The sequence below is a fragment of the Coregonus clupeaformis genome, chromosome 19 (genome assembly GCF_020615455.1).
Source record: "Coregonus clupeaformis isolate EN_2021a chromosome 19, ASM2061545v1, whole genome shotgun sequence".
Lineage (NCBI taxonomy): Eukaryota > Metazoa > Chordata > Actinopteri > Salmoniformes > Salmonidae > Coregonus > Coregonus clupeaformis.
This window is the reverse complement of record NC_059210.1, coordinates 33,653,752-33,677,478: the sequence shown is the minus strand read 5'-3', so window position 1 is coordinate 33,677,478 and position 23,727 is coordinate 33,653,752. Positions and strand designations below refer to the sequence as shown.

General features: G+C 44.6%; 1 protein-coding gene across 2 annotated transcripts in view; it reads right to left on the bottom strand.

The window, feature by feature from the left end:
* The window catches only part of LOC121532073 (transcription factor SOX-6), a 173,408-nt gene that overhangs the window by 148,733 nt on the left and 948 nt on the right, over positions 1 to 23,727 (bottom strand). Inside the window, exon 1 of one of the 2 annotated variants that reach the window (XM_041837743.2) lies at positions 23,170 to 23,636. The exons of the other annotated variant lie outside the window; for it this stretch is intronic. The gene's annotated coding sequence lies outside the window, so the exon portion shown is untranslated. Of the gene's footprint in view, positions 1 to 23,169; positions 23,637 to 23,727 lie in introns of those variants that run through there. 2 annotated transcript variants of the gene reach the window in all.

Below are 23,727 nucleotides of genomic sequence, written 5' to 3'. Positions count from 1 at the left end.
ACTTGCCTGTCAGAAAGTGGGTGTATGTGTTTTGAAGTTGTTCGGCACCCATCATTATTATCTTTCATCTGGACCACCAACTATAGAAGTGTGTTACACAATGACAAAAGAGCACAAGATAATAGATATAATAATTTATGGCGGCTTCAATGGCTGCTCTTATTCACAAATCTGTGAAAACGTGAAGTTTAACAATGTATGGTACAAGTAGAGCGAGAAACACTTTAACAAACAGGCCATTGGCTGCCACAATAGCGCCTTTATGACATAAGCTTTAGAAAAGCAAATGAGATTTTTCCTACAGCATGTATCCAGCAATAACAATTGACATCACAAGCCAGCCTATATTTGCCATATTAAAAAGAGAGACACTGTGTAAACTCCCTGAGAAGGAGACTACACATTACACAGCCTGCTGAGGCAGCTATTTTCCAGTTCTGCTGAAGGGAAACAAGAAGTTGGGAACCATGAGAAAAGTTATTCTCCTCTGGCTATACTTGCTTCTAAATCATCGTAAGTCCGGCAAGCAAGACCGACCAATCTCCCTTAACCCTATCAGACCCGAGACCCCAGCCCTTATATTTAGCCTCACAATGAAGTGTTTTACCATTTTATTTTCAGGACAACCAGGGCTACAAGTAGAACACAAAACAATTTTACATAAACAGTTGCATTCATACATTTTGACAAATGTCAATAAAAAAATAAGGTCCGCCAAAGCAAAAACCTGATCAAAAAGAATTTATATGAACGCTGTAAGTACAGAAATTGTTTGCTCACTGGGAAATGAATATCCAACTAGCCAGTGACAACTGTGTGGAGTTTGGAGTTTTTGACAGCAACTATGTGAGCTTATTATAGTATTCTAGACACTATGTCCTGGGATTCCCTATGATATTCTATGTAAAAGAACCCCTTACTTTCTAACAACTTGTGTCGCTTGTGAGCGTCATAGAGTAAAACATGTGCGTTTGTGGGACTCTCAGCTTTTCATAGACAGGTTTTAATAGTTTGTTGCTCAAACCATTCGGACATTACAGACGTTTTTGTAAAAAGACTTGGTCCCGGGCCACTTCGGGATCCGCCCTGGTCTCACAAACACAGGTCTAGCTCAGCCACCATTAATCACAGTCTGTATCTCAAACACACAATGTTTAAAACGGGTTATCAGTCCAAAACTCGCTGGCATTAAGGTGGGACTCATTGGGTTAACAACTCTGTGGTTGTAGGTGAGTTGGTTAGTGGTTTGGCACCATTCTCAGTTCCCATCTCATGGCGAATGCTAACGCAAGGCTAGCGTTGTGGCTGGTGCTGAAAGGCCTCGTAGCATGAGGTTAGCGTTAGCGGTGCTGAAAGCACAACAGGTGGGTCCCATGAAATGTCTGTAATTCTCTTCAGATGGACTGCTGTGCACACTGCTACCGTTACAAGAGGAGAGGAGGAGTTGAGAAACCCTTCAATACAAATGTCAGTGAATCTCAACTGCTATCGGTCATATCGTATACAGTGTGTTAGATTACATGAGGTCCTGCAGCAGTCCAGCCCAGTCAGCTGTACCGGTGCCAAAGCCCCTCTTCAATAATCCGTCATCCAGAAACAGTATGCCTCAGCAGCCCAGCGAATAGGATTCCTGCTTAAACAAGGCTGTACAGTATACTGTATACAAATAAGGCATGTGAGAGAAACATGTAGCCTAATTCAAGTTTTAAGGCTACATCATTTCTTGTCTCTTGAACTGTGTCCCATGGTTGGACTCTTAAAACACAGAATACCATGTTATACACCTCGTACAGTGGGGGGAAAAAGTATTTAGTCAGCCACCAATTGTGCAAGTTCTCCCACTTAAAAAGATGAGAGAGGCCTGTAATTTTCATCATAGGTACACGTCAACTATGACAGACAAATGAGAAAAAGAAATCCAGAAAATCACATTGTAGGATTTTTTATGAATTTATTTGCAAATTATGGTGGAAAATAAGTATTTGGTCAATAACAAAAGTTTCTCAATACTTTGTTATATACCCTTTGTTGGCAATGACACAGGTCAAACGTTTTCTGTAAGTCTTCACAAGGTTTTCACACACTGTTGCTGGTATTTTGGCCCATTCCTCCATGCAGATCTCCTCTAGAGCAGTGATGTTTTGGGGCTGTCGCTGGGCAACACGGACTTTCAACTCCCTCCAAAGATTTTCTATGGGGTTGAGATCTGGAGACTGGCTAGGCCACTCCAGGACCTTGAAATGCTTCTTATGAAGCTACTCCTTCGTTGCCCGGGCGGTGTGTTTGGGATCATTGTCATGCTGAAAGACCCAGCCACGTTTCATCTTCAATGCCCTTGCTGATGGAAGGAGGTTTTCCACTCAAAATCTCACGATACATGGCCCCATTCATTCTTTCCTTTACACGGATCAGTCGTCCTGGTCCCTTTGCAGAAAAACAGCCCCAAAGCATGATGTTTCCACCCCCATGCTTCACAGTAGGTATGGTGTTCTTTGGATGCAACTCACCATTCTTTGTCCTCCAAACACGACGAGTTGATTTTTTACCAAAAAGTTCTATTTTGGTTTCATCTGACCATATGACATTCTCCCAATCCTCTTCTGGATCATCCAAATGCACTCTAGCAAACTTCAGACGGGCCTGGACATGTACTGGCTTAAGCAGGGGGCAGGGGGACACGTCTGGCACTGCAGGATTTGAGTCCCTGGCGGCGTAGTGTGTTACTGATGGTAGGCTTTGTTACTTTGGTCCCAGCTCTCTGCAGGTCATTCACTAGGTCCCCCCGTGTGGTTCTGGGATTTTTGCTCACCGTTCTTGTGAACATTTTGACCCCACGGGGTGAGATCTTGCGTGGAGCCCCAGATCGAGGGAGATTATCAGTGGTCTTGTATGTCTTCCATTTCCTAATCATTGCTCCCACAGTTGATTTCTTCAAACCAAGCTGCTTACCTATTGCAGATTCAGTCTTCCCAGCCTGGTGCAGGTCTACAATTTTGTTTCTGGTGTCCTTTGACAGCTCTTTGGTCTTGGCCATAGTGGAGTTTGGAGTGTGACTGTTTGAGGTTGTGGACAGGTGTCTTTTATACTGATAACAAGTTCAAACAGGTGCCATTAATACAGGTAATGAGTGGAGGACAGAGGAGCCTCTTAAAGAAGAAGTTACAGGTCTGTGAGAGCCAGAAATCTTGCTTGTTTGTAGGTGACCAAATACTTATTTTCCACCATAATTTGCAAATAAATTCATAAAAAATCCTACAATGTGATTTTCTGGAGAAAAAAAATCTCAATTTGTCTGTCATAGTTGACGTGTACCTATGATGAAAATTACAGGCCTCTCTCATCTTTTTAAGTGGGAGAACTTGCACAATTGCAAGTTAATTGCAATACTTTTTTTCCCCACTGTAACTCTCAATTGTATTTCACATGGGGATATTTCAGGGTTGTCAATCAAAGCGTACAAGTGCATTTCTATTCTGGGTTTCCCGAACCCATAACTTTCCCTGTGGCCTCACTACCCCTCCCAGGCCACCAAACAGAGCCAGTCTTACTGTGGGCCCAGCTCTTACCACCACCTCGTAATGACGACAGTTTGATTAAAGGCCTCTCTCCAAACTGGAAACCACGGGAACAGCCTGCATCGACAGCTGCTGGCCACCGACCAATTAGTGTCGGCTATTGGGTCATGGTGGATGGGACCACCGTCCTTCCCCTGGCGGTCCGACCACACACCTGTTTCGGAGGCCTCACACCCCGAGCGGTGCCGCCACGCCCCATTAGTAGAAGGCCTCTGTGCGAGTGGTGAAGTGTGGGCTCATGGAGTTGTAGGCTGGAGCATTTCATCCAGGCACAACAACATCTCGACATGACCACATACTGTGATACATATCAATGCATACAGTATACCCTGCTTAGGTGTGTGTGTGTGCAAGTGTGTGTGTGCTGCGTCTACGTGCGTGTATGTGTGCAAGTGTGTGTGTGCAAGTGTGTTATGCCAGTGCATCTGTATGTGTGTGGCGTGTGCCAGTTTCAGCAGCCCTTTCAGATGGTCAGAGAGGCTCATGGGAACTGAATGGGAGGCCAAACCTCAAACCCTCGCCACAACATTTCAGCACATTTCCCTTTTTAACCCCATCTAGAATAAGACTAACTGTATGTCGATACCACGGAGAACAAATCACAGGATCTCATAAAAGAGTCAAGGCGTTTGTTAATTGTGCATTTTACTCTGATTGGCGGTTCAAATCCAGCTCTGCCAATAGGATTCAGGGAACACATTCATTAAATAAAGCTCTTAACTCAACATTTTTGCAAACCATTGTAAACAGTATGTTCTTAAACACAAATGGTAGTAACACTAGCAAATACATGATAACTGGTAATAATTCTTAGACAGTCTTGCAGGTGTTCAACACTGTGGTGTGAAATGATCGAGCCAAAGGCCATGTGACCCAGCGACCCAAGAGAACTTGAGGTGACACACATATCCACCTAGAGACAATGTGGCGCAGACAGACAAATATCAACACCTTCTCACCCTTTGTTCGTCACGTCTGGTGTTAGCCTTTTGACCATGCATAAAGCACACAATGAAATGTGTGAGAGTGGAGCCTAGTCTCTGTTTTGTTATTTGATATGGTAACTCGTTCACAGCTTTCTTCTATAGCGCCTCTTTTGTTTGTGAAGGAAGGCCATTTTTCTCGCTTGACACACCAGAAAGAAAGCCAGGCTTAACTTCATTATGATTTGTTTTCCATTTCGATCCAAGTCAAGTGTTCATATTTTCCTAGTTTCCCTTTGTTCATCCTGGCGGCTGGTGAACTTGTGGAAGACAGCTTCGGGGAATGTAAGCTTCCTGGTCTGGAGACCATTCATAGCCTGTTCATAGTCTGTTTATAACCTGTTCATAGCCCATTCTCGGAACTAAACCTGCTGCCGCCTTCTGCCTTCTAAACAGTTAGAGGTATTATTAGCCATTTACCTCCTAATTAAGGTTAATTAAGGCTTTTATGCACGTACTAAACTAACACATCTCTGATGTAAAACAAGGTAAGGTGAAATAAGGTGAAGTGAAAGACAAGAGAGAGAGGGATAACAATACATTGAAATTACAAGGGAAGGGAGAGAGAGAGAGAGAGAGAGAGAGAGAGAGAGAGAGAGAGAGAGAGAGAGAGAGAGAGAGAGAGAGAGAGAGAGAGAGAGAGAATATTGGACAGAACACACACTGGCTATCATCAGCAAAACTGCTAGCCTAGCGAGTGTTCTTTCCCGCTGTGGTAAATCATCAAGGCTTCCATTATAAACAAAGCATTTGCTGCAGTGCAATAAGAGGGCTTTACTTTGACTGATGGCCGGGGAACGACTGAAGCACAAATGTCAGTCACTACTAGGCCATCTCACTCTGTCAACGATCCAAAAGTCAGCAATCCATTGGCTTTTAAGGAGACCAACAAATTCAGCAGTTTACCTGCAGTGTACTTCCAGAGGAATTCTTTTCCAGAGCTCCTTGACATGTCCTTTTGGCTGTTCCACACAAGTTTAGAAGTCAGTCAACGAACGATCGAGAAAGTCCAGGCAGAATTATGTTGTTTCTCTTTTACAATGATTCAGTCTTTAAAAAAACGTACTAATAAAGTTACGATGATGGGAGTTACAGACTGATCTATTTTGCATACACCATGCGAGCATCAGACTATCTGCTGCCTGGCCAAGCTGTCATGAGCCCTCTCACTCCACCGGGTTACCACCTTAATTGGTTTCCACTATCTTCCACTCTGCTCACCTCTCTCTCTCTACTCAGCCTAACTAGCTCCACCTGTCCCTGCTCTGCTCGGCTCTAATTACTCTGCCAGCTGCGCTGCATTACCCACTAACCTCTCCCAGTATATTAGGCCCTGTCTTTCAGCTCTCCGGTGTCAGATCGTCTGCAAAGCTCACACCCGGAACCTGTTTGCTCGCGCTTCTGGCTCACCCTGGTTTTGTGACCCCGGACCTGCCTGTTTTTTGGAGACTCTTCTGCCTCAGGAGATCCAGACCTGCTTCTGCCATTACGACTCCTGACTACTCTTCTATCCCGGTAACTCTGACCAGCCTTCTGCCTTGCTACTACGTATTTTGGATTTCCCTTGAACTGTACTGCTGCCTGGTTTCATTCCGCCCCGTTGTGTCTGTGTTTCCTCCCCCCAGGACTTCTGGACCACCAACCACCGGCGTCATCGGACGCATCGCTGCCACTGGGGGGAGGCACAGACCCAGCACATCGGACGGGATAACCCCTGGAGCCTTCACTCACTCCCTACATCCCTTTCCCTTTAAGTTTAAATAAACTTTCTGGTGTGACGCAATTGTGGTCCTCTTGTCGTCTGTCTGAACCGTGACAGTACGATCTGACCATCATGGACTCAGCGCACACTTCCCCCCGACATGGAAACCGAAGAGCCTGAGCAACCCACCGCCATGCTACGCCTGGAACACACTGAGAGAGAGCTAGGCCGCATGAGCGGCGTCATCTCCTCTCTGCTTCAGGTCGGCCACCAACAGCATCAGCAGTTCCAGCAGCACCAGCAGCAGTCCCAGCAGCAGCAACAACAACTCGCCATGATCATTCAACTCCTCACCAACCTGACCCCAGCCAGTCTGCCCACCAGCCCTGCCCCCGAGTTACCTGCCCCGGTCATTGCAGCCGCTGCTCCGGAACCCAAGATTGGAAACCCCGAGCGGTTCAACGGCGATTCAACCCAGGTCCGGCCATTCCTGACTAGCTGCCGACTTCAGTTCTCCTTGCAGCCAAGGACCTTCGCCACGGAGGGGGCTAAAGTTGGGTATGCCATCACTCACCTGACGGGCCGAGCTCGACTCTGGGGAACAGCAGAGTTCGAACGTCAAACCCCCGCATGTGCAACCTTCGACCTGTTTGCTGAGGAGATGCTGAAGGTGTTTGACCTGGATTCCCCAACCGCAGAGGCGTCTCGTGAACTGTTCAGTATTCGACAAGGCAGACGTACAGTCGCAGACCATTCCATCGACTTCCGAACCCTGGCTAGACGAAGTTCTTGGAACACACCATCGTTGGTGGACGCGTTCTTCCATAGTTTGGCTGACTATATCAAGGACGAGTTGGTCTCCCATGAACTGCCTTCCACTCTTGATGAAGCCATCGCACTGACTGTCAGGATCGACAGTAGGATACAGACCCGTCGTCGTGGGAGGGGGGCGCCAAGGTCCACCTACTACCGGCATTCGGAGAGATCCGACTGGGCTCCTGTCATCTACTGCCACTCACCCAGGTCAGCTTGATCAGTCTGAGCCTATGGAGATTGGGCGAGCCTCTCTCACTCCTGCAGAGCGCCAGCGACGCTTCACCTCAAACCTCTGCCTCTATTGTGGAGGTGATGGACATCGTGTGGTAACCTGCCCTTTAAAGGGCCGAAGCTCACCGGGCATAGGGGGAGTCCGGTTGAGTTCAATGACCATCCAGTCCTCCGACCGCAAACCCCTGCTGCAAGTTCACCTCCGCCTCCCTGACTCAACTCACACCCTGGCTGCTCTGGTGGATTCTGGCGCCGAAGCCAACATAATGGACATCAAGCTGGCACGCCAACTGGGACTGGAGAACCTCCGTTTGACACCTCCTATTCCTGCCCGGGCACTGGACGGACACTTACTCGGATCGGTCACTCATGTCACGGCCCCGGTCTCGATGGGTCTGTCCGGAAACCATCAAGAAACTATCCAGTTTCACCTGCTCCCCTCTCCAGGCCAACCCCTCATCCTGGGTTACCCATGGCTCCGCCGGCACAACCCTCAGCTCGACTGGGTGACCGGGGTGATCAGGGAGTGGGGAGAGGACTGCCACCGAACCTGCCTGCTTGCCGCCGCACTACCCCCTCGGCCAGTACCTACTAACTCCGCTCCTGACCCCTCCAAGGACCCTGTGTCGATTCTGCCAAGTCCCTGCATCGTTGCAGCTCTGACCTGGGCTGTTGAGGAACAGGTGCTGGAGGCTCTCCGTAACCAGCCAGGTCCCAGCACTTGCCCAGCTGACCGCCTTTTTGTCCCCCGAAGACCTGAGGTCCCAGGTCGTTCAGTGGGGACATGACTCCCGCCTAGCTTGTCACCCTGGCTCCACCCGCACTTACAACCTGCTCGCCCAGAGGTTCTGGTGGCCCTCTCTGAGGAAGGATGTACGGGGAATTCGTCCAAGCCTGCCCCATCTGCAACCAACACAAGTCGTTCTGCCAGCCCCCAGCCGGATTGCTGCAGCCCCTGCCTGTGCCCAGGAGTCCGCTGGTCCCTGCTGCGCCTTGTCCTCCTCCTCCACGGCTCGTCGATGGTGGTCGGGTTTACACCGTCCGCCGCCTGCTTCGGTCCAGACGGAGGGGTAGGGGTCTCCAGTACCTCATTGACTGGGAGGGCTATGGACCTGAGGAAAGGACCTGGGTGCCAGCTAGTCGGATTGTGGATAGGACTCTCATCACCGCTTTCCACCAACGGCATCCTGATCAACCTGCAATCCGTAGGGGCCGCCCCAGAGGGATCCCTAACCGTCCTGCCCGCTCGGCTTCCTGTCCTGTGCCTGATCCTGTCTCGGGACCTGTCCCATCTCCCGACCACGGCCCTCCGGCTTCCTCCGAGGATGAGGACGTTCGCTCGGACCGTTCGGAGGAGTTCTAGCCCTCCTCCGGCTCCCCTCCTCCCGCCCGGCGTGGTGTTGCTCTTGGGACTTCTGGGGCCGTCCCTTGGGGGGTTCTGTCATGAGCCCTCTCACTCCACCGGGTTACCACCTTAATTGGTTTCCACTATCTTCCACTCTGCTCACCTCTCTCTCTCTACTCAGCCTAACTAGCTCCACCTGTCCCTGCTCTGCTCGGCTCTAATTACTCTGCCAGCTGCGCTGCATTACCCACTAACCTCTCCCAGTATATTAGGCCCTGTCTTTCAGCTCTCCGGTGTCAGATCGTCTGCAAAGCTCACACCCGGAACCTGTTTGCTCGCGCTTCTGGCTCACCCTGGTTTTGTGACCCCGGACCTGCCTGTTTTTTGGAGACTCTTCTGCCTCAGGAGATCCAGACCTGCTTCTGCCATTACGACTCCTGACTACTCTTCTATCCCGGTAACTCTGACCAGCCTTCTGCCTTGCTACTACGTATTTTGGATTTCCCTTGAACTGTACTGCTGCCTGGTTTCATTCCGCCCCGTTGTGTCTGTGTTTCCTCCCCCCCCCAGGACTTCTGGACCACCAACCACCGGCGTCATCGGACGCATCGCTGCCACTGGGGGGAGGCACAGACCCAGCACATCGGACGGGATAACCCCTGGAGCCTTCACTCACTCCCTACATCCCTTTCCCTTTAAGTTTAAATAAACTTTCTGGTGTGACGCAATTGTGGTCCTCTTGTCGTCTGTCTGAACCGTGACACAAGCTTGACGCAATGGGAGATACAGTACATGGAATGGGCAGGTTCTCGAAGGGTGTTTGAGTGCCTCTAGATCTTCCTCAAATTCAAATCTAGAACTCGAAGTCAGTTCCACTGCTTTAAAAAATATATATTCCCCTCTAATCAGGGACTGATTTAGACCTGGGACACCAGGTGGGTGCAATTAATTATCAGGTAGAAGAGAAAACCAGCAGTACTCCGGACCTTGTAGGGTAAGATAAAAAATTTAATTGTAAAAATCATCATTGGATTGGCTTTGGGTTCCTTCATTGCTGGCTCATGATGTCATTTCCTGTGGGCTTTACATTGAATCCTCCAGGTATTTTCTTTGACAAGCCTAAATAAACTGATGATTAAGATGGCTGCCGATCCAGCGGTTTTCTCCCTGTTTGGTGGTGGTGGAAGTCACGGTTTGAAGGTTGTGTTGATACTGCCACGGTTCTTTGTTGAGGCCTGTTGTCTAAAACCACTCGCTCAAAAGTACTGCTTTATTCACACTATGCTGCAGCCTGCAGGTACAGCCCATTGCCACTGTTGGCTTCAGAAATGCTCAGAACATATTGAAGGTTTCCCTTAAAGACAAGATGACCATGGGTTCAAGGTTTTCAAAGGAGGACAGGGGGTGAAGGAGAGAGATAAGGGGATCACAAAAGGGATAAATAAATGTTTTGGCGATTGGAGACTCAGGAGAACTACTGCTACACATTGGGGAACGGAAAAGTACTGTTTTGGTTGCTGTGGTGAGTTTAAGGGGCATGTTCGTGTACGATGTCTAATAGCAAAGTATATTTGGGGAGAGGGGTGCAAACACACTTAAGTGGCTCTTGCAGGAGGAGGCCCAAGCACAGTTTGGGTTGTCAGGTATGATCCCATTCAGACTTATAATTGGATGGTGGGGGAGCAAGTGCTACAGATGTAAGATCTTAATTTGAGCCAGTTTGCTACAGCAGGAAAATAATCCTGTAGCAAAAGGAAATGTGAATTATGTGGATTATAATTAATGGACATTTTTGTAGTGGTTGATATATTTTTCGTAAGGGAAAATCAAGTCTGAAATTTCAAAGTGGAAATTACAAACTTCAGATACCTTTTCATAAAATAAAATCAAGCTTTATTTATACATCACATTTCAGACATGGAATGCAACGCAATGTGCTTCACAGGAAAAAATGAATAAAAACAATGAAAATATTTACTACACCTCAAACACAAGAGGATAAAAAACAATTAGAATAACAAAAACTGAATGACTAAAAAACACACTAAGGAAAAGCAAAGCTAAAAAGGTGTGTTTTAAGTCCGCTTTTAAATATATCCACAGTTTGGGACCCCCTCAGGTTTTCTGGTCGGCTATTCCAGAGGCTGGGGGCATAATAACTAAAGGCTGCCTCTCCATGCCTCTTGGTCCTAGGCTTTGGGATAGTTAAAAGGCCAGTGCCAGAGGACCTGAGGGACCTACTGGGTACATAACTTCAAAGCATGCCTGACATGTATTTGGGTGCACAATCATGGATTGATTTAAAAACCAATAGAGGAATCTTAAAATGTATTCTAAAAATCACAGGCAGCCAGTGCAGAGACCTTAAAACCGGTGTAATCTGTGCTCACCGTCTGTTCTTGGTCAGTACCCGCGCTGCAGCATTCTGTATGTTTTGCAGTTGACCAATGGCTTTCTTAGGTAGACCAGACAGGAGAGCATTACAGTAGTCAAGCCTGCTTGTAATAAAAGCATGGATGAGTCTCTCTGTATAAGCCTGAGAGAGAAACGGCCACACCTTGGCAATGTTCCTCAGATGGTCACATTCCTAATGTGTGATTCGAAATTGAGTTCAGAATCTAAAATGACACCTAGGTTTTTACCTGGTGTTTTATCTTTATTGCCCGTGAATTAAAATGTGCGGCCAGATTCTCGCTCTGTGCTTTGGCTGCAACAATAAGTACCTCGGTCTTGTCTTGATTTAGTTGGAGGAATTTGTGAGCCATCCAAGTATTTAAATCACTAATACAGTCTAATCATTTTTCTGTGGAGCTAAAATCCTCTGGTGACACAGAAATGTAAAGTTGTGTATCGTCTGCGTAGCAGTGAAAATCAATGCTGTGCTTTCTGATAATGCTGCCAAGGGGTAACATATATAAACTGAATAGTACCGGACCCAAAGTCGAACCTTGTGGAACGCCACATGTGATATGTATTTTCTCTGAGTTATGTTCACCATGGGTGACAAAAAACTCTTGACCGGTTTAATAGGTCAACCAATTTAGAACTGGACTGGAGAGGCCAACCCACCTCTCCAGTCTGTCCAGAAGGTCATCATGGTCAATAGTATCGAATGCAGCACTTAAATCCAACAGTACAAGGACAGAGATGTTTGGCATCTATGTTGGCTCTAAGATAATTTATCACTTTAACTAAGGTGGGCACAAAAACCAGATTGGCACTTTTCAAAAATACAGTTGGCACAAAATCATTTTGCTGTCTAAAAACCAATTTCTCTAGAATTTTGCTGAAGAATGGTAAGTTGGAGATAGGCCGAAAATTTCTAAAAGCTGAAAAATCTATATTACTTTTCTTCAGAAGGGGTTTCACCATAGAAGTTATTAGTGCAGAGGGGAAAGTAACTGTGATTTACAATGGCTTGAACTTCTTCAGATATGCAATTAAAACTGTTTTGAAGAAGGTGGTGAGGACAGGATCAAGAAGGCAGGTAGAAGGCTTAAATTGCTTGACTGATACCTAGCCTAATGTTTGTTATCTTATCTCTGAAATATACTGCAAACTTATCACATTTAGATGTGGAGGAAAGTTCACAGGGGTAGACCATCAATGGTCGAGAAGAGCACTCTCAAATTATTCTGATTATTGGTGATCAATTAGAAAAATGAGCCCGTCTGGCATTTCGAATTGCCTTGTTACAGTGAATTCGGAAAGTATTCAGACCCCTTGACTTTTTCCACATTTTGTTACATTACAGTCTTATTCTAAAATGGATTAAATAAATAAAAAATCCTCATCAATCTACACAGAATACCCCATCATGACAATGCAAAAACAGGTTTGAATAAATCTTAGCAAATGTATTAAAAATAAAAAACCGAAATATCTTATTTACATAAGTATTCAGACCCTTTGCTATGAGACTCGAAATTGACCTCAGGTGCAGCCTGTTTCCATTGATCATCTTTGAGATGTTTCTACAACTTGATTGGAGTCCACCTGTGGTCAATTCAATTGATTGGACATGATTTGAAAAGGCACACACCTGTCTATATAAGGTCCCACAGTTGACAATGCATGTCAGAGCAAAACCCAAGCCATGAGGTCGAAGGAATTGTTCGTAGAGCTCCGAAAGAGGATTGTCTCAAGGCACAGATCTGGGAAAGGGTACCAAAACATTTCTGCAGCATTGAAGGTCCCGACGAACACAGTGGCCTCCATCATTCTTAAATGGAAGAAGGTTGGAACCACCAAGACTCTTCCTAGAGCTGGCCGCCATGCCAAACTGAGCAATCGGGGGATAAGGGCCTTGGTCAGGGAGGTGACCAAGAACCCGATGGTCACTCTGACAGAGCTGCAGAGTTCCTCTGTGGAGACAGGAGAAACTTCCAGAAGGACAACCATCTCTGCAGCACTCCACCAATCAAGCCTTTATGGTAGAGTGGCCAGACGGAAGCAACTCCTCACTAAAAGGCACATGACAGCCCGCTTGGAGCTTGCCAAAAGGCACCTAAAGGACTCTCAGACCATGAGAAACAAGATTCTCTGGTCTGATGAAACCAAGATTGAACTCTTTGGCCTGAATGCCAAGCATCACGTCTGCAGGAAACGTGGCACCATCCCTACGGTGAAGTATTGTGGTGGCAGCATCATGCTGTGGGGATGTTTTTCAGCGGCAGGGACTGGGAGACTAGTCAGGATCGAGGGAAAGATGAATGGAGCAAAGTACAGAGAGATCCTTGATGAAAACCTGCTCCAGAGTGCTCAAGACCTCAGACTGGGTTGAAGGTTCACCAACCAACAGGACAATGACCCTAAGCACACAGCCAAGACAATGCAGGTGTGGCTTCGGACAAGTCTCTGAATGTCCTTGAGTGGCCCAGCCAGAGCCCGGACATGAACCCGATTGAACATCTCTGGAGAGACCTGAAAATGGCTGTGCAGCGACGCTCCCCATCCAACCTGACAGAGCTTGATAGGATATGCAGAGAAGAATGGGAGAAACTCCCCAAATACAGGTGTGCCAAGCTTGTAGTGTCATCCCCAAGAAGACTCGAGGCTGTAACCGCTGCCAAAGGTGCTTCAACAAAGTACTGAGTAAAGGGTCTGTATACTTATGTAAACGTGATATTTCCGTTTTTATTTGTTAATACATTTGCAAAAATGTCTAAAAACCTGTTTTTGCTTTGTCATTATGGGGTATTGATGAGATTATAATTTTTTTACATTTATTTTTTAATAAGGCTGTAACGTAACAAAATGTGGAAAAAGGGAAGGGGTCTGAATACTATCCGAATGCACTGTATATATGCTAAGTTGCTCTCTCAGAATTTCATAATGGACCTGCAACTTTGACTTTCTCCAGTTTGGCTCTGCCTTTCTGCAATTTCTCTTTAATTGATTAGTTTCCTCACTCATCCAAGGGGCTCTCCATTTGGATGGGGCCTTTTTCACCCTTACTGGAGATATGGCATCAATGGTTGCACTTAATTTCCTATTAAAGTTATCAACTAAATCATCACAAGAGGAAGGCAGAATAGGTTCATACACTCAATAAAATCTGTAGCAACCTCAGAGGTAAGAAAGTGTTTCTTAATAATGTGTTCAGTATTACCCTGTGGTATGGGCAACAAGGTAGTAAAAAAAACACCGTGGTGATCAGATAAAGCAACATCAACAATAGAGGCTATGTCAATAGAAAGTCCCTCGGTAATAACCAGGTCCAAAGTATGGCCGCGGTTATGGGTGGGCCAACACAATGATTTAATCATAGTTCTCAAGGACAATAAACAATAGTTCCGAAAAATCTGTAAAGAAAGTGGGGCAGTGCTTTGATGGCCTATACAGGGTTATGGCCAGCACTGGTGGCTGACATTTAAACAGTATAGCATGATGATCAAAAGACCCAAAGTCGCCAAACGAAATGTCCTTACAGCTGAGAGCATTGGTAAAAATAGAGGCTGTCCCCCCACCCTTTCCCCTTTTCTGATAGAGTATGAAAAGCTGTAGTCCGGGGGGAGGCTTCAATAAGAGTGGCACTACAGTCTGAAGACAGCCATGTTTCAGTGAGAAACATGTAATCAACTTTGCGCTCAGTAATGAGGTCATCCACGAGAAAGGTGAATGTAAAAGCGCCATGTGTGGGCCACTCTAACCCTGAGGCATCTGCCTTGAGGTAACCAATGGAATAACAACAAAATTATTAACGCTACAACCATGTTTTCTGACAGTCTCCGATCTATCAGAATGGTAGGAGATGACAGTTTGTATAAACTCACTAGAAGGTGGAGTTAAAGGAACATAAATTAGGTTACTCACAATAACCCTAGTGCCATTTCTACAGGAGTTAATATGCTTTCCAAGTCCTCTGTTGCATATTCTGACAGGGAGAACTGGAGCACTACCAGACCCTGTCCATCAGTCTCAAAAACAGTTGGCGATGTTACTGGAAATAATCCTGGAACCCCTGCGGTTAGGGTGAATCCAGTCTCTTTTAAAGAGTGCAATTTCCAAACGCCTGAAGGTACCACGTTCATCTGTACAAACAATAGTACGCAAGTATAAACACCATGGGACCACGCAGCCGTCATACCGCTCAGGAAGGAGATGCATTCTGTCTCCTAGAGATGAACGTACTTTGGTGCGAAAAGTGCAAGTCAATCCCAGAACAACAGCAAAGGACCTTGTGAGGATGCTGGAGGAAACAGGTACAAAGGTATCTATATCCACAGTAAAACTAGTCCTATATCGACATAACCTGAAAGGCCGCTCAGCAAGGAAGAAGCCACTGCTCCAAAACAGCCATGAAAAAGCCAGACTACGGTTTCCAACTGCACATGGGGACAAAGATCGTACTTTTTGGAGAAATGTCCTCTGGTCTGATGAAACAAAAATAGAACTGTTTGGCCATAATGACCATCGTTATGTTTGGAGGAAAAAGGGGGTCGCTTGCAAGCCGAAGAACACCATCCCAACCGTGAAGCACGGGGGTGGTAGCATCATGCTGTGGGGGTGCTTTGCTGCAGGAGGGTCTGGTGCACTTCACAAAATAGATGGCATCATGAGGAAGGAAAACTATGTGGATATATTGAAACAACATCTCAAGACATCAGTCAGGAAGTTAAAGCATGGTCGCAAATGGGTCTTCCAAATGGACAATGACCCCAAGCATACTTCCAAAGTTGTGGCAAAATGGCTTAAGGACAACAAAGTCAAGGTATTGGAGTGACCTTCACAAAGCCCTGACCTCAATCCTATAGAAAATGTGTGGGTAGAACTGAAAAAGCGTGTGTGAGCAAGGAGTCCAACAAACCTGACTCAGTTACACCAGCTCTGTCAGGAGGAATGGGCCAAAATTCACCCAACTTATTGTGGGAAGCTTGTGGAAGGCTACCCAAAACATTTGACCCAAGGTAAACAATTTAAAGGCAATGCTACCAAATACTAATTTTACTAACTTCTGACCCACTGGGAATGTGATGAAATAAATAAAATATGAAATAAATAATTCTCTCTACTATTATTCTGACATTTCACATTCTTAAAATAAAGTGGTGATCCTAACTGACCTAAGACAGGGAATTTCTACAAGGATTAAATGTCAGGAATTGTGAAAACTGAGTTTAAAGGTATTTGGCTAAGGTGTATGTAAACTTCCGACTTCAAATGTGTATATATATATATATATATACATACATACACTACCGTTCAAAAGTTTGGGTTCACTTAGAAATGTCCTTGTTTTCGAAAAAAAAAAAAATGTTTTGTCCATTAAAATAACATCAAAGGGATCAGAAATACAGTGTAGACATTGTTAATGTTGTAAATGGCTATTGTAGCTGGAAACGGCTGATTTTACATAGGCATACAGAGGCCCATTATCAGCAACCATCAGTCCTGTGTTCCAATGGCACGTTGCCAAGTTTATCATTTTAAAAGGCTAATTGATCATTAGAAAACCCTTTTGCAATTATGTTAGCACAGCTGAAAACTGTTGTGCTGATAAAAGAAGCAAAGAAACTGGCCTTCTTGAGACTAGTTGAGTATCTGGAGCATCAGCAATTGTGGTTTCCATTACAAGATCAAAATGTCCAGAAACAAATAACTTTTTTCTGAAACTCGTTAGTCTATTCTTGTTCTGAGAAATTAAGGCTATTCCATGCGAGAAATTGCCAAGAAACTGAAGATCTCATGAAGAAATCAACTGTGGGAGCAATTATTAGGAAATGGAAGACATACAAGACCACTGATCATCTCCCTCGATCTGGGGCTCCACGCAAGATCTCACCCCGTGGGGTCAAAATGATCACAAGAACGGTGAGCAAAAATCCCAGAACCACACGGGGGGACCTAGTGAATGACCTGCAGAGAGCTGGGACCAAAGTAACTAAACCTACCATCAGTAACACACTACGCCGCCAGGGACTCAAATCCTGCAGTGCCAGACATGTCCCCCTGCTTAAGCCAGTACATGTCCAGGCCCATCTGAAGTTTGATAGAGTGCATTTGGATGATCCAGAAGAGGATTGGGAGAATGTCATATGGTCAGATGAAATCAAAATATAACTTTTTGGTAAAAACTCAACTCGTCGTGTTTGGAGGACAAAGAATGCTGAGTTGCATCCAAAGAACACCATACCTACTGTGAAGCATGGGGGTGGAAACATCATGCTTTGGGGCTGTTTTTCTGCAAAGGGACCAGGACGGTATTATTTGTTCTGTTGTTTCTGGAGGACTAAATTGAAATTGCAACCAACTTTCTATGGCTTGTTTTAGAAATAGTGATATTTGGGAGATTATTTCCTTTTCAAATAGCCTGACTCTTTGCACCAGCAACCTGCTGAACTGTGGTGGTCATGGGGGAGGGTGCCACTGGGTGGCCACCGGCTGTTGGTATACACCCAGGAACCATGCTGACTCCCGGGGCTGGTAGGTCCGTCTCAAGTGGGTCAAAGCTGTTTGATAGCTGGATCGGATCTTCTTAGATCGATGAAGGGTGGCCAGACTGCCTCCCCAATCTCCTACGCGTTGCGAGTGTCCAGTTTCCTATGGGCCGCGGAGTTGAGTTTAACATCTGTCCGTTGGATTGGGACAGATCAACTCCTCCCGACTCATCGACAGCTTTTCTATAGGAGGCATTTAAAACAGATTAAGTTTGCCTGGGTTACAGCAAGGTCGGTGTACTTAGAAAGCAGGTTATCCTTTTCTCGCAGCCGAGCTTACAGCCAGAGGGTCTCTTCCCTAAACTGCTTGATGGTGGTGCATTTAAGGCAGACAAATCCCTGTCCATTTCCCAGTTCCACCTAATCTTCATCTTGTGATTATGTGGAAATCTTCTCACACCTGAAGCATTTGTGCCCAGCCGTGGATAAAAACACTGTTGGGCTAGCACTGCTAGCGTTAGACTCCTCCGTTTTCATGATGGCTAGCAGCTAACTGCTACTTAACAGGAATCCGGGACAAAAACTTGATGTCCCAGCCGTAAAGGCTGGCCCCGTCGCGGAATCCGTAGCAATACAAACTTTAGCTATGATTAAAAACGATTTAATGAAAATGATTTCATAAAAACAACAAACCAAGTGACAGTACACTGTTCTGTTGCGCGCGCTGATGATGTCTGTTGCGTGATGACGAAACACAGAGACACATACAAAGCTCTCTCTTTTAAACCTCAAATACACTACCATTGTTTTGAATGTTCTCCTGCAACAGGATGATCAAATTAAGATCCTACATCTGTACAGCAGCACTCACAAAAAGGATAGGTCATTACAGCCATTGAAAGTGAGCAGGTAAAATAAAACAGGCAAAATGGGAAATCGGGACTCCAAGGTTATATGGTGGAGGGAAAATAGAAAGCAATACAATCCCCCCTCAACTGGCACTGTGGTTGAAGAACGTACAGGCATAGGCCGCTGTACTTCAACTGCTCATTCACTAGAGCGTCAACCTTTCTTTTTCAGCAGCAAGGCTGCAATTTGGGTGTGTCGTACAGCCGCAGAAAAATATAGGCTGGCTAATATGTACTTACAACATGGAGAAAAATACTTACGGCTAAATGTTTAATGTCTGTTTGTACAACACATGTCCAATTTGGGTGCAACAACAAATAATTATGACTTTCTAGCTCTGTCACTTACTAGAATAAAGCTTTCTGTTTAGTTCTAATTTCAAAGGTGAATGACACCCTTCATCTCAAAACAACATGCAAAGGGAAAAAGTGCAAATGTGGACTTGATTTAAGTAATACAAATATAATACATGTATAGTGTTTAAAAGCAGCATGCGCTTAATCTAATAAGGAAAAGCCTAACAAAATTACAACAAAAGAACAGGGTCAGAATAAGGATGAAAAAACTAGCAACATTAATAAATATGTATTCTTTAACAATTGTGTTTTAGTCATTATAAAATTGTGTCTTAATGAAATATACCTGTGGCCATTTCTATGTTATTACCATGGTTATAACCATCAGCAAGGCTGCAGGGGAGCTGCTAATGAGTGCAGCCAATTGTGCCAATCTCTAAGTAGTCCATTACTCACATTCTCTCTCTCTCACTCTCTCCCCCTCTCTCTCCCTCTCTCTCAGCTGTCAAACACCCTCACCTGTAAGTCGCCTGCAAACTCTTTCACTCTGCTGCAAATAGCAACTCATTTGACATCAGCGTTTATCGTAGAGTTCTTAAAAGACAACTTGAGCCTTAATAATTTACAAGTCACTTAGCACTGCAGATTGAACCTCAACAACTGTCTCAATGATTTTGAAGATCTGATATATTCTGGGGAAAACAAGTTGAAAAGCAAAGTGTCTTGAAGGCCAAGTGCAAAGAATCTAAAGAAAAATATAATAACCGTTGTTTTATATTATATTTTCTACACAATCACAAACCAAATTGCATCTTTAAGTTATATTTAAGTTATATACAGTACCAGTCAAAGGTTTGGCCACATCTACTCATTCAAAGGTTTTTCTTTATTTTTACTATTTTCTACATTGTAGAATAATAGTGAAGACATCAAAACTATGAAATAACACACATGGAATCATGTAGCAACCAAAAAAGTGTTAAACAAATTAAAATATATTTTCTATTTGAGTTTCTTCAAAGTAGCCACCCTTCGCCTTGATGACAGCTTTGCAAACGCTTTCCATTTTCTCAACCAGCTTCATGAGGTAGTCACCTGGAATGCATTTCAATTAACAGCTGTGCCTTGTTAAAAGTTAATTTGTGGGATTTCTTTCCTACCTAATGCGATTGAGCCAATCAGTTGTGTTGTGACAAGGTAGGGGTGGTATACAGAAGATAGCGCTATTTGGTAAAAGACTAAATCCATATTATGGCAAGAACAGCTCAAATAAGCAAGGAGAAACGACAGTCCATCATTACCTTAAGATATGAAGGTCAGTCAATACGGAACATTTGCTTCGAGTGCAGTCGCAAAAACCATCAAGCGCTATGATGAAACTGGCTCTCATGAGGACCGCCACAGGAAAGGAAGACCCAGAAATACCTCTGCTGCAGAGGATAAGTTCATTAGAGTTACCAGCCTCAGAAATTACAGCCCAAATAAATACTTCAAGTAACAGACACATCTCAACATCAACTGTTTAGAGGAGACTGTGTGAATCAGGCTTTCATGGTCGAATTGCTGCAAAGAAACCACTACTAAAGGACACCAATAAGAAGAAGAGACTTGCTTGGGCCAAGAAACACGAGCAATGGACATTAGACCGGTGGAAATGTGTCCTTTGGTCTGGAGTCCAAATTTGAGATTTTTGGTTCCAACCGCCGTCTTTGTGAGACGCAGTGTAGGTGAACGGATGATCTCTGCATGTGTAGTTCCTACCGTGAAGCATGGAGGAGGAGGTGTGATGGTGTGGGTGTGCTTTGCTGGTGACACAGTCTATGATTTATTTAGAATTCAAGGCACACTTAACCAGCAGGCTACCACAGCATTCTGCAGCGATACGCCATCCCATTTGGTTTGGGCTTAGTGGGATTATCATTTGTTTTTCAACAGGACAATGACCCAACACACCTCCAGGTTGTGTAAGGGCTATTTTACCAAGAAGGAGAGTGATGGAGTGCTGCATCAGATGACCTGGCCTCCACAATCACCTGACCTCTAACCAATTGAGATGGTTTGGGATGAGTCGGACAGCAGAGTGAAGGAAAAGCAGCCAACAAGTGCTCAGCATATTCTCATTCAAGACTGTTGGAAAATCATTCCAGGTGAAGCTGGTTAAGAGAATGCCAAGAGTGTGAAATGCTGTCATGAAGGCAAAGGATGGCTATTAGAAGAATCTCAAATATAAAATATTTGTTTAACACTTTTTTGGTTACTACATGATTCCATATGTGTTATTTCATCGTGTTGATGTCTTCACTATTATTCTACAATGTAGAAAATAGTCAAAAGTAAAGAAAAACCCTGAATGAGTAGTCCAAACATTTGACTGGTACTGTACATATTTATAAACATACACACACACATATATATATATATATATATATATATATATATAATTAAAAGTGTCATTATTGCTTAACTATACCATGAGGTAAGGTCTAGCTCCTGTAGATGCAATATTTTCAAGAATGGGTTATTTAAGCAATAAGGCCAGAGGAGGTGTGGTATATGGCCAATATACCACGGCTAAGGGCTGTTCTTATGCACAACGCAATGCGGAGTGCCTGGACACAGCCCTTAGCCGTGGTATATTGGCCATCTATCACAAACCCCCCGAGGAGCATTATTGCTATTATAAACTGTTTACCAACGTAATAAGAGCAGTAAAAATACATGTTTTGACATACCCATGGTATACAGTCTGATATGCCATGGCTTTCAGCCAATCAGAATTCAGGGCTCAATCCACTCAGTTTATAATATACAATTTTCAGGCGCCTCCCTCGTGCCCTGGCAGATTGGGCACCTCTTGAAGGCCAAATGGCCTTGCCCCTAAAATCAAGAAATTCCAGGCCTGGTGCTAATCATAGCCTAATTATGAAATGACAATGAGTCACAGTTTTCTCAATGCAAGGTTTGTTGTGTTTTTTGTATTACTTCTTGAAGATATTTATCATATTAGGTCTGTGTTTTAATATAGGCCTAAATAGTTGGACATGTTAGCCTACACTTGGGGGCAGTTACAAGGCTAACCTATATGCACTTGTTTGATGGGACTGACATCATTAATAGGCTATACTGTAAAAGTTTAGTGTGAAAGATGAGGGAGGCTTAATTTGTGCGCAGATCATATAAGAAACGACCGCTGAATGAACAACAAATGAACGGTCCATAGCTAAACGCAGGCGAGCTACAGGTGCGCAGCGACTAGAAGGTTTCTCAGACAGTGAATAGCACAGCCCTTGTATAACTGCCGTTCTAGGACAATGTGCTGAATTGGCATCCTATTTATAAGTCTGCCATTTGAACGTGGACTGCACTCTAATGCCACTTTACCTTATGAGGGAACTTTAACCCACAGCACCTGCTCAAAACAAAATGGCATACGAGATCAACTTCACCCCCGCGAAGGGTCCCGTAGTCGGATTGTTTTCAAACAGACACTCTCGCTTACAACGGGAATGTGCTTCTCAATTGGCTAGACCACAGACAATTACATTTAGCTGAAGAATAAAGGCACTATTTAAATCAGGATAAAGGATTTGAAATGTGCCCAAATAGTAATAAGGCTGCTGCATTTCAATGATATGCTAGGTTATTTAGAAGGAAAATGGGGTGGAACGTTGTGTCCTTCATACATCGGTGTCACCTCAGTGTCAACAAGTTAAAGGGATAAAAAAAAGAAATCTGTGTGGCATTGATCCGGATATTGCCACAATCCACTGAATTTCCTTTTTAGTGGTTTTAAAACCCGATCACTCGCACGTGCATTCATTTTGGTCGTCAGTGAGTGCGAGGGCTCTCTTTCAAAACCTTATCACCGGGCGTGCAGCACTCCGAGACGCATTTTCTGAGAACTTGTGTGCGTCTAAATTTGGGAAACACCCTAAAGTGATGACCTATCTCCCTTTTCCAGAAAGACTATGATGCTTCAGTGCGCCTTGTCCTCCTATACCCTGACATGTAAACTTAGCATCAAGTTCACCCCACGAATCCTCACTGTGACCTCAACGAAACTGTCACTCCTTCACACGATAGATAGCCTACAACAATTATATACTGTTAAGTGCAAGGCAAGATGTACAATTCTAAATGTCATTCGAAATGATGTGTGAAGCCTGACTAAATAAACGCTTCTCCTAAATCGCTACGTTCATATGTCAATGAATTAAATGACATTTCGTAATTGGCTACCATAATAGTTATTGCTTGGCAATCATCTATAACAATAGCCTAAGTCAAAAAGGAAATATATAGAGAAAAGTATTCTAGTATATAGGCTACGCTACAGGCTGTTTTCAACTTGAAAACTTTCACAAAAAATAAATGTTAAATGTAGGCTATAGCCTAACGTTAGGCAATCAGAATTCCAATTGAGAACAACTTACTTCAATAACTTTTCCTTTCCTCGCACCGTGTTCTCGCTGGGACCAATGTCTTGTTTCTTCGGTATTGTCTCCCAATGGATCAGTTTTAGAACGAAGGGTTACGTCTATTTTAATTTATGACTCACCACGCATTCTTTTAAGGTCAGTTTCCGTGACCCGAGAGAGAGTAAACTTGTGAGAAAGACATCCCCTACTCCGCAGCGTCGACAATATTCCCATTTTCCAGTTGATTAGAACTGAATAAAATTCATTCTGATTTGGACATGCCGCCGAAGCAAACCGGACTCGCGAGCGCACAGTGGACAAACTCCTAAAGGCTCGGCATTTACACTTGAGGTGGTGTCCCGGTGGCCAGAAAATCGCACGTCGTTTCGATGAATAGTAACCGGCTACCACTATGTGGCCGAACATGAAACTACCTCCAATTACAATAGCCTACAATACCACCAGGCAGCTATCTTCAAGCTGCAGGCTCGCTCGCAAAGTTAATATGGAATGCAGAAGAAACTACTTGTATTAAACTGATTGTGGCGCAGTGGTCTAAGGCACTGCATCGCA